Below are 11,436 nucleotides of genomic sequence, written 5' to 3'. Positions count from 1 at the left end.
GGTAGAACTAGAGGAGCTACTGGTGTCACATGCTTGTATAAAAGTATGTGAAAAGGGTAAATGTTGGTCATACACACTGGAAAATTACACTGGTCAGACATGGCCTGCTCACTCCCCAGGCACAGGGTGCAGTGCCACTGAAGGTTTGCAGTGCCGAGCCCACCAGCACGCGTGTGCCTTACAGCGAAGGGCCACATCTGCCTCCTCGAATGCACACGGCTGGAATGAAACACAAAGGGCGAGTCCCCCCTCGGAGCTCTGTGTCAGTATGTTCATTGCTCCCCGCTGTAGTCAGATGGCAGTGCTCAAAAACTTGGTAACTCATTTATTTTTCCCCCTGGACCACAAAGAGGCAGTAAAAAAAGATGAATTTCCACGTCTTGCTTTTGGATCTGGTTCGGTTTTCCCCCGTCAGCCCCCGCCCAACAGGCCGGCGGGGCTCCGTGGGCCCGGGCACAGCCGCCCCGGCCCCCCACGCCCGGCCGCCTCGCCTCCTCCTGCCGCCAACCACCCGCGGGAAACGAAACTGAAAGCCCAGGGCCGCGCTGCGGCTCCGACACCCACCGGCATTTGCTCCAAAAGCCGCGCCCCCCCCCCCCTCTACACCTGGGTGCAGCCCGAGCTCCCAGCGCCCCGCTCCGCCCCGCCAGCCCGGGGGCGACAACGAAGATCCTCGCTTCCCCTCCTCTCTGCCGCCGCCTCCATTTCGGTCAGCGGAGCCCGATCCCGGTACCGGCCCCGGGCCTGAGGCGAGGGCAGCTCCGGCGCGGCCCAGCCGCCCGCGGGTGGGGCCGGCCCCGGGGCGGTGCTGCCGCGGCCCACCCGCCTCGCCTCAGCCGGGAGAAGCACCTGTGGTGCCAGCGAGCCCCGCGCCGCCGCCGCCGCCGCCAGGTACGTGAGGCCGGCCCGGCCCGGCCCGGGGAGCGCGCAGGGGCCCGGGCTGGTCTGTCCGCGGGGGCCCGCCCCGCCCCGCCCCGCCTCGGCTCTTTACCCTCGGGGCTCCGCGGCGGTTTCCCCCGGGGCGGCAGCGGCGCCCTCCCGGCGAGGGAAGGTGAAAGCAGCTGGGCTTCCCGGGGGCGGGGGGAAGGTGAGAAACCCGCCGCCGGGAAGGGTTTGGGGGGCGGCGGGGCGGCGCGGCCCGGGCCCGGGGCTGCCTGGGGGGAGCCCGGCGGGACCCGCGGGGGCTCTGCCAGGGAGCGCTTCGGAGATGCGTGTGGGTGTGCACAGGTGGGTGTCAGACCGAGCGCACTTCGTGCTTCTCCTTGCAACAACCTGTCGTGCAGCCCTTCGGGTGCAAGGTGCGCTGCCTAAAGGCGAAGCAACCCACGGCGTGGTCTGGGATTTTATTTCCCGCCCCCCCCCCCCCCCCCCTCCATTTCTCTCCATCGGGTAGTGGCTGCGCCGAGCTCACGCCACGGAGGGTGCCTGGGCAGGCTCGGTGTGTCCTTTCTGCAGGAGGCTTTAATTTTTAGTTTACCACAATAATATGATTCAAAGGTCATAACCAGAGACAGGTTTATACAGTAACAGGTATTATACGAGGCTGTCATTTTACACCGATGCTTACACCTCAGTCTGAGAACTGAGCCTTGTGGCTCTTTGCGCAAGGATATGACTCAACTGAATAGGATTTTGTACCTTAAGAATGTGTGAAATAGTTTTGCTGCGTCTGATGGTTGATAGGTGAATTTGTGTTCTTGTGGCCATCCCCACTGATTTCATGGGGGAACTTCATAGGACGAAAAGTTTCTGTATGTGAGTCCTATTGCAGAATTGGAGCTTGCATCAATGCAAAACCTCATAAGAAACACAGAAAATGGGGTAAAACTTACAGTAAACATTATGCGATTGAGATTCTGTAACTATAAGCCATAAAATACCTCTTAAGAGAACATCTCCAGCGATATATATTGATACATTGTGCTTTTAGGGTTTTCCTTCACTTTCATCCTTTTTGTTACCAGCCCTTTGAAAATTGATGCCTCGTCACAACCATTATAATGTACATACATTTGTTCACTTTTCAGCACTCCTCCTATGTGTGTAGCATCATATTTTTGGCACGTAGTTAAAATCTGTGTCAGTGTACATGTGCACAAGAGGCTGTATTCATGTTATAGATGAAACTTTCACTCCAAGCTTTCCAGATGTTTGAGTGATGACCTTGTTATTTTGTAGCAAGTTTTCCAGGCAGAAGGTGGCACAAAGCTTAGTTAAGACCGATTTAACTCCGGGCAGGAGTTGTGGGGGGATGTGATAGGCTGGGAGTACAGACTGGAACCGGTTCTTCTCGTTTGTTGCCATTAAGCATTCCTACAATTCCTCCCACTCAGCTCCCCTTCCAAACGCAGGCTGGTAGAAGTCCACCAAAACCATTTAAGGTGGACAAAAGACACTTGCAAGGCAGGTAAGCAGCTCGCCTGAAATCTAATGGAAAAGCTTATTCCTTGTTAGATGCCTTTTCCCTTCCCACCAGGGTAACCAACCGCACAGCCAGGAGTTTCCTGACCTTGATGCTGTATTGTATTGATTACCTTGCTGGGGTTTTGGCTTTTTTTTTTTTTTTTTTTTTTCTTTTTTATTAACACAGGTGGGCTGTTGGCCTGGTAATTCGTCTCTGAGCTGAATGATCACTCAACTTCTTTTCATCCTGTCTTTCACTTCTGCAAGTCCAGCCCAGATGGCTGGATGCAGGAGTAAAGCTCCTCATGGAACGGTAGTCAGGGCCATTGAAGGTAGGATCCTTGCTTCTGACACCAAAGCCTCTTCCAAGGAGGAGTGACCTCTGCTTTTGGGAGACGTTCTGACATCTAAGTGTGATTTTTGCCACTGACATGTTCTAGGCCTTCGGTATGCTGCCTAAAAGAGCATGCCATTTTAGCCTGAAATCTAGCAGTTTGCTGAGAGGTTTCTGAATAGATCTAAGTCAGGCAGTGATGTTTCTGTAACCAAATAAATTATTTTTAAAAGTTGCTTTTACACAAGTCGCTTATTCCAGCATCTTCAGACAAAAATGTGCAGCAATGCTAGGTGGAACTAACTTTAATAAGTAAAATGAAACTGAATTCCCTGTGTGGTTTTCTTCATTGTTAGAGCAGGAATTCAAAAAGTAAATAAACATGGGGAGATGTAAACCGTATTTTTAAAGTTCTTCTGGATTGAATAAATGTTTAATAATAGTACTGTTGGGGAAATGTGTAAACAGTATTTTCTATACTTCCTTGAACTCTTAAGATTTTTTTTTTGTTAGGAATATAGATAGAGCCATGAAGTCATTGTGTGACTGAGCTGAGAGAATATTCTACATGCTTATGTGGGTATTGGTTTTTATCGGTTCTATTTTTTTTCAGATAACTTGTTCACAGTCAAAACAGTCCTTGGTGTAAAGGGCTTGTGCATACTATAACTATTTATGCTGTGCTGACTGGATTGGTTTAATTTTGAAATTCAGATAAAACAGAGCAGTCATTTTTTAATAGGCATTGTGTTATTGAAACTATTACTCTCATTTCTTTTAAAATTGATTTTTAATTTTTTTTTTCTTTTTAATGAGACTTAACAGAAGATTGTAACTCTAGGGTGAAGATTTTCACCCTGCAGACTGTCTAAACCACAGTCCAAGATCTTGCTCTGGCTAGGGATGTAGGATGCAACTCTGAGAGGTGGAAATTAGGGAATCCAGGCAGGATGCTGCTCAGGAGAGGGTCGAGGAGCTAAGGCTGGGGGTGTCTCGACAGCATTAGTCTGAGTAGCTCTTGCTGCTCATCACATTTGCAGCTGGGGTTTCTGGTTTCTTGCCAGCCTCCACACCAACAAAACCCACTGCCAGACAAATGATACAGACTGACCGTGGGAACCATTTACAACCTGCTTGTGAGTTATGTGAGGCTGGAGTCACAAAGGTGGACCCCCCCTTTGCTTTTGAAGAAAAAGGAAATTACATTTGTATCTGGTGGCTTTCCTGCACATCCCCTGCTTCACTGGCCCAGCTGAACTGCAGAAAAGAAGCAGCTATTTCATGTTCAGGATCGAAGAGGTCTGGTTAGGATTTATATATAAAAAAAAGAAAAAGCACATACTTTTTCATAAAAAAACAGGCTATGTGGACACTATCAAAATTTTAACAATATAAGAAAATAAATACAGAGGAAAAGAATTTGGAAAATATAAAATCCTGATGGTTTTAACTGATATTTTTTCCCAAAAAACCCCTGTAGAATATGTGGGTAAAAGTACTGATGAAGGGAAAGTTTAAGTCAGCAATATCTTAAGACTGAAAAGGAATGAAAATGCAGAGTAATTGTACAAGTATTACCAAAAGACCTTTATTTTAGCAACACTGCTGGATATTACTATAATAAGGCACAAATTCTGTTGTATGTGTACACTATTCCAGCCTGACAGCTTACAAACTGACAACCTGGTGCCTTTTCAAGGAGACAGTTGTCAAAAAAGCTTTCTTTGGATCAAATGAGGGACTGGCAGTATTACCAGTATACTAAGGAGTGGTTTTGTTGAACCATCAAATTTTCTCTGATCCTAACTAAAGTGAGCTTTTTTTGTTATAAAATATAGGGCGTTTTTAAAAGATTTAATCATTGACTTATAATACGTGGTTTAAGAAATAAGAACATTTGAGGGAATTAAAAATAAAGAAGAAATTATTATTCCTTCTCTGCTTCTACTGGATGTCTTATTTTGGTGATACTTACCGAATCTTTCATTCTTTATTACTGAATTCACTTTATATGATATTAATGCAATCCATATTCTTTTTAGAGTTTTTCTCCTCCTCCTGCTTACTCTGTATTTGGAGGCATAATCTTTGATCTATGATGACAATAATTTTCATGGCATATGCAGACATTGCAGACAGGGAATAAGTAGCATGAGCTGATGAACATGTAAGAAATGACAATCCTCTAATCATGCAAATATGGGATGTGATGGGTCAAGCCACGCATTTGTAAGAAATTTTTAATCTGGTGAGTGCTGCCATTTACTATACCTGGGCCTGCAGGTGCTTCTGAGAATCAAGGACTACGTGTCCAATACCAGCCACTCTGCATGGAATTCTAGCAGTTATTTGGGTTTTTTCTCTGTAGACTGGTGGCTATGCTCAGTTTTCTTCTATTCTTAAGCCAATTCTTTATGTCAGGCTAGTCTCCATATGCTTAGTTCTTTGAAGAGCAAAGCATCTCTCTATATATAAATGGTTTTGAGGAAAACCAAATATATATAGGTATCTCTTTAAGCTATTTTTTCATGCTTTTAAACTGTTCCAAAAATAAGGATTATACTTCTGTTTTCACTGTTCAGGAAGCATGGCAGGTATGTTGGTTAAGGGGAGCAAGCTAGGATTGGCTCTCCTGAGAGAATTGCTCTGTTCATATTACTTACTTGTTGTCTGTTGGCAAACTCATCATCCAAGAGAAAAGTTTTGTTTAAAGACTTGAAAAGTACCTCATTGGAAATCATTGGCAGAGGCAAAAATGGATTCTGAATCAACTTTAGTAGCTCTGAGACCATCCCTTCTCTCCTGCATGCAAGCCTTGTCTCTGACTACATCCACTACATTACTTAACAAGAGGGAAAGACATTTCAGTAGAAATGAACGGTGGTTCTTCAGATCACATTCTCCTTTGCAGAAGCTGAAGAAAGAATTACATGGAAAGAAAAAGTACTGTTCTGAGCCTGTAATTAAAAATAAGTCTTTGCACATATGCATAGGGACCTAAAATCACATTGTCGAGGCAAACTCATCTCTGACATTCCTGAAGAAACCTTAGTGTTAGGCTTGGGAAGCACACTGATATTCTTGTCACAAACTCTGTGGCTTTGTATCCATATATGAACTTTTAATTTTAAAAAACATGACAATTCTATTGTAGGATCTTATTTACACCAGTGTAGGTCATCCTCAATGCTGAATCTCAAGATTAGCTGTGTGGACTTCCAAGTCTTGATGTGATGGAATAACTGATAGCAATTGGAGGTTGCACTTTCTGAGGCCAAGCAATGTAAGAGGATGTAGCAGCTGATGTGCTGATAGGAAAAAAAAAAAAAAAAGTTAGAACAATCTTGGGTTTCATTTCAAGCTACATTAGTGGGCACAGATTTTCTGCTTATTATCCCCAGTTGGGACTCATTCAACTTTCTTATCTCATCTCTTCTCTCTTATCTCGTTCAAATCCCATTTCTTTCACTTAGCCTTCTCAGTAACCCTTGCTGAACTCCTATCTTACATGCTTCTTTTGAGGTTGGAAAATTTCAGCCCACAAATAAAGTTGTGAAGAACTGGAAATAGAGTCTCAGAACTGGAAGTTCAAGGTGAAACCAGCCAGGCTATGATACCCCTCCTGTCCATAATACAGAAAATCCCCAGCAGTGTAACTTCATTGCCTTTCAGTGATGTCTGCCTTAAGGGCTTTTTTATTGATTTGTTCATTCTGAAGATATCTTTGACACTTTTTTACATTAATATATTCTGGGAGTATTTCTTTTAACTGTAGATTCTTAGCAAAGACTATAACTGACACTGTGTGCTGTGCAGTGCTTGTATTTCATTAGAATTTTCTAACTTTGAAATTAAGCCTGCTGATGGCTTTGGGCTTCCTTTTTTATATGACTCACACACTCATCAGGGAATGTACTGTCTTTGGTGTGATGCTGCAGGATCATGGTGATAAAGCTGAACATCAGAACTTCAGGAATAGCATTCACCAGGAATTAGCTGTTCTGTGACATACAGTGATGTTCTCTTATATAGTGACATACAGTGACAGCACAGCTCAATGAAGATAACATGTAACGAGTTCCAGCCTATACCAAGTTTCTGCAGATAGACACTTTAAAACAAAACAGAACAAAAGTTTAAACTTTAAGCTCCTGACAGAGTTTTTGGGCATTTGCATGGCTTCATGGTAGTCCTCAGTGGGGGTTTTGCTGGCCATCCCAGGCTCACACGGATGAGCACGGCAAACTTGGACTAGGTATGAAAAGGGATGCACAAGAAAAAGTCACAAGGTTGTTTACAAGGAAATAGGTCTGTTTGGTTTTTTGTTTTTGTTTTTTTTTTTCCCCGTAGTCTCTAATGAAGAATCTTTATAAGTATCCACATATAAGTATCAAGATTAAGAACCTGATATCATATAACCTACGCTATTCCTGTTTTGTCTGATGTTGCTCTCAAACCTCTGTTGTTTCATACATACACACATGTGTGTCTACTAAAAATTTTCCACTCAGATGCCTACCAGCTAAAAAGCTGTAGAGCAACCTCTGAACATTAGAGAAAACTTTTTCCATGTCATTTGTTAGACCATTGAATATAAGGTCTATAAATGCATGAAAATGTGCGCACTGAGAAACCAGTGTATTGGATGCTACATTCTGAAATACTTCATGGTATCTTTTGTCACATAACTAAAAAGAACTAGAGAAGATTCCAAAGATAAAGCTAGTGAGTCCATTCTTATTGTTAAGAAGGCATTGAATTATTATGGAAGAATGCATAGTGTGCCATAGAAGAAACTGGGAAGACTAAGGCATTTCTGTTCACTGACTTTCCACTTCCATCTTTACTCTTACCATTCAGTATTTCAGCCTACTATGTGAGGCAGAAAAAAGTGCAAAAAGTATTTTGTTTGCTATATATGTAATCTTTTGTGTGTTTACACATACTAAATATGTAAATTAATTGAAACAATGAAAATAGTCAAGAGTTTTATGGGCTTTTTTTCCTCTAAATCTCACTCTCCTTTCTCTCTTGTAGATGTTACTAATGAAAGTCTTGTAGTGTCATGGGAGCTTTCACTTCTGGAAGCTGTCCCAAGCTTGAGAAGCCACTTGCTGGAAGCTTGAGTTTGGGGCTGAAATTCAGAAGTTTGGCATGTTCCCTACAAAACTGCTTTTGAACAAAGCCTATGCACTAAGGGCTGATTTTCAGAGAATGCTGACGCTCCTAGCAGTTCATTTATATCCATCTTCAATCCATGGTAGCATGGGAACCATGGTAGCTTTAGCTTTAAATCTCAGTTTGATATAACTGTGCTCTTCTGCAAGGATATAGTGCTTATTGTCACCTGTTGGATGAAATAGGAATGAAAAGGTCACTTTTCTGAAAAATATTCTATTGGTTTAGGTTTATGGGGTTTGCACCCTGTGTTTTAGAAGCTGAGAACTGGAAACTTCAACCTACTTGTTGAATGTTAGATGAGACTGCGTTTGTGGTGGGAAGCTAGGGAGGCCCCTACTGAAGCTGGGTGCTCTGGGGTGACTTGCCACAGAAGGTGGACGATACTTAAATTCCTCAGAAGAGAGTTTTTAGTACAAGTGCTTATCCTGTGCTTGGGAGGAAGATACTTGACAACATAGGAGTGAGAGCCTATCCCAACTCAGTTGAGGTCCGCGTGAATTACAGTGGTGATTTCCTTGAGCACAGAATCTCACTCTGTATGTGTAAATGGCATTAAACCTGTAGGCAAGTTTTCATGTTAAACTCTGAAGCCAGAAATAATAGTTGTCTGAAGGTTTAGTATTATCTTCCCTGCTTTGGTGTGTCTGCTGGGTCTTGTTTAATTGGCAATGGTTTTTTTTTTGATCTTGCCTAATGGTAGGAGAATTCTATTGTGACTGTGTTCAGGTAGCAGAGTAAGTTGTGGTTATGTTTGCAGCTTTGTTTGTCTCTGCATCTGGACTTATTATACTTACTGTTTTGCTTGACAGAAGGATTAAGCAGACTTGACAAACTCACAGTTGTAATCTTATCTTTGCAGTCAGAAGCCTACAAGTCAGGTTAAAAGATAAATTATTTAGACTTGAAAAGGAAAATACTGCAGAAAAAATGAAAACAAAAAAAAATATTTTTTTGTGCTTGATTCAACAGCTGTCTTTGCAAGTAGAGCTGGTAGTAATGCATATTGGTGTTATCCAAATGCAAGTGATATTATAGGTCTCTTAGAAGTCTTAAGTTTAGTTCTGGGTGTAGTGGCCTCATTGATGGTTCATGATAACCTGGTGACATCTCATGTATAAATAAGTAATGATTTCCTGCAGTTAAAACAGAAAGAAGTACAACACTGATACGAACATGAAAGCTAGTAATTTTTAAATAATTAATTGTAATTAGTGTTGGATATTGCATTTGTTTTTTTGTCTGACAACCTGGTAACTTTTCTCATCCTTTATTTTGTTATTCCTTAAAAAATGATTCTCTCCCTTCTGCAGGAGACCCATGCAAAGAAACTGGTTGTTTACCAAGAAGTCTGTGAAGACATCCAAGCATAGAATGGTACCAACTAGAAACCATTAAAAGTACCAATTAGAAGAAATTGTAAACTGGGCAAAAATCTTATCCTTAATTTCTTGAAGTTATCTTTGCTCTTAATTGTACCAATAGTAGGTAAAAGTTTTTTGATAGAAATATCATTTTAATTGAAAGATGCCTTTGAATGGTTAAAATAGCTTCTTGTTCCAGCTGTTAACATAGTAGGGCCCAATTACCATAAGTAGTATTCTTAGAAATTAACCTTTCAGTTTCTTTTTTGTTTCCTCTCCCATCTCTCTTTCCCAGCAGACAGTAAGTGTGAATGAATTGGCTCTAGAGCCAAATGATCCTTATCTGTCCTTGGGGTAATGTCCTGGTTGGGGCTGGACTAGAGTTCCCGTTGGTTTGGCAGCTGGGGGAGTGCTGCAGCACCCTGGGACCCCAGGGGCTGTCTGGGTCTGAGAGCCCTTACCTGGGGGCAGGGGCGGGGGGAGCACAGCTGGAGGGCTGGGCCCGGATTGGCCAATAGTCCATGTCATGTGACATTGCGCTCACTATATAAAGGCAGGAGAGAGTTGAGAGGGGCTCTTACTTCTGGGGGTATGGCTGTGGGGCCCTTGTGTTTGGGATCTCCGGCCGGGAGCAGGTGGGTGGTGAGCAGCTGTATTGTACATTACCCGCTGGTACTGCTGTCACCGTGTTGTTCTGTCACTGTTACTAAACTGTTTTTATCTCAACCCGCCAGTCTCCCTTTGCCCCTCCGATTCCCTCCCCATTCCTAAGGGGGTGGGGGGTGGGTGAGCGACTGCGTGGCGTTTAGCTGCTGACCAGGCTCAAACGATGACAGATAACTTTTATGGAGGATTTTAAAGTCAGATGGAGAGAAAACTTTACACTAATGTTTAAGAAGATTCATGAAAGCCTTCAGAAGCCTGACTAAATCTATGAAAAAAGAAAGAGGGGAGTCATTGGAAGTCATGTATACTAAAGACTAGATGAAAAAGCAATAGTACTTCTGAATTACACTTCAGCTGAAGCTCATAAAGAGCTCTACTATGGTACTGTTACTGACACTGAATAGTGCGCTTCTCCTCAAGGAGCTCTCTTTATTTTCACCAAGTATCTGCCAGATGGGTACAGGTTGGGGTGCAAGCTGAAGGTTTGGGTTCTGACAGCTGTAGTCAGAGGGGAGTGGAACCAAATTTCATTGTAATATTGTTCATCCTGGTACCTGTGGAAGTAAAGCAAAATATATCTCAACATGAACTAAGAGTGGCAAGATCCTAGTAGGTGAAGAGTGGCAGAACTGCCTCCTGATTAATCAAGGAGCTAATGCTTCTTCGAGGCACTGATTCATGAAAACCTTGAACACATAATTCATGTTATCTGGACTTCTGTTGAGTGTATATGTGAGCTGGTGCATAATGGCTGTCCTGAATGCCTTCCTCAATCTGGGCCTAATAGGGCTGTATATCCATTTTACTCTGAGGTATGGCAAGTGATTTACAGCTGTGTATTCTTAATATATACATAAAAGTGAAGAAAAGGATAAAAATCCATGTTTGGAAGGAGGCAGAATATGCTGTGAAGTGCTTTGTTACATTGATGGGATTCTCAAAGTTTATGCTTGAGTCTCTATTCCTGAAAATGAAGCTGGTAATCAGTGTGCAAGGTTATTTTTTTGTTTGTTTGTTTTGTTTTTATTTTTGTTGTTTGTAGGGGTTTGTGTGTGTGGGTGCTGTATAATTTTAATTGACCCTGTGAGAGAATGGTAGGCTTCTTCATCCTGGCCTTGAATTCTTTCCAGGGTTTGGCATCTAAGCTGCTTCTCAAAAAAAAAAAAAAAAAAAAAAAAAAAAAGGTAAAATAAAGCTGGCTTAGTAATACTCATTCCAGCTGTTTCATATGGCATATTTATTGATTATGGCCAACAACAAAGGCAGCACATACATTAATCAGTCTAAAGAAAAAATGTTTTTCTTGCCAACCATATTGGTAAAGCAAGTGCGTAAAGCATTTTTGGTGAGGTAAGTTGTGTGCCCATATTCTTGGAAAGGGTATAAATGTTGTTCAAGACAAATTAGGGATTTATTTAAAAGGTTACATTTTGAATTATGTCAGTTAGAGGAGAATAGCCTCACCTGACAACCTTACTTACTTCTGATCAT

General features: G+C 42.6%; 1 protein-coding gene across 4 annotated transcripts in view; it reads left to right on the top strand.

Moving 5' to 3' along the window:
• Positions 1-660: 660 nt before the first annotated feature.
• The window catches only part of ARHGAP8 (Rho GTPase activating protein 8), an 83,100-nt gene continuing 72,324 nt past the window's right edge, over positions 661-11,436 (top strand). Inside the window, exons 1-2 of one of the 4 annotated variants that reach the window (XM_032986200.2) lie at positions 2,388-2,407; positions 9,229-9,292. The gene's annotated coding sequence lies outside the window, so the exon portion shown is untranslated. Of the gene's footprint in view, positions 892-1,004; positions 1,088-2,387; positions 2,408-9,228; positions 9,293-9,344; positions 9,400-11,436 lie in introns of those variants that run through there. The other 3 variants (XM_042795372.1, XM_042795373.1, XM_009962327.3) reach the window with 3 other exon arrangements.

Source organism: Tyto alba, unplaced genomic scaffold (genome assembly GCF_018691265.1).
Source record: "Tyto alba isolate M040663 unplaced genomic scaffold, T.alba_DEE_v4.0 Super-Scaffold_21, whole genome shotgun sequence".
Taxonomy (NCBI): Eukaryota; Metazoa; Chordata; class Aves; order Strigiformes; family Tytonidae; genus Tyto; species Tyto alba.
Note: the sequence above shows the minus strand (reverse complement) of the source record. Positions and strands in the feature narration are given on the sequence as shown.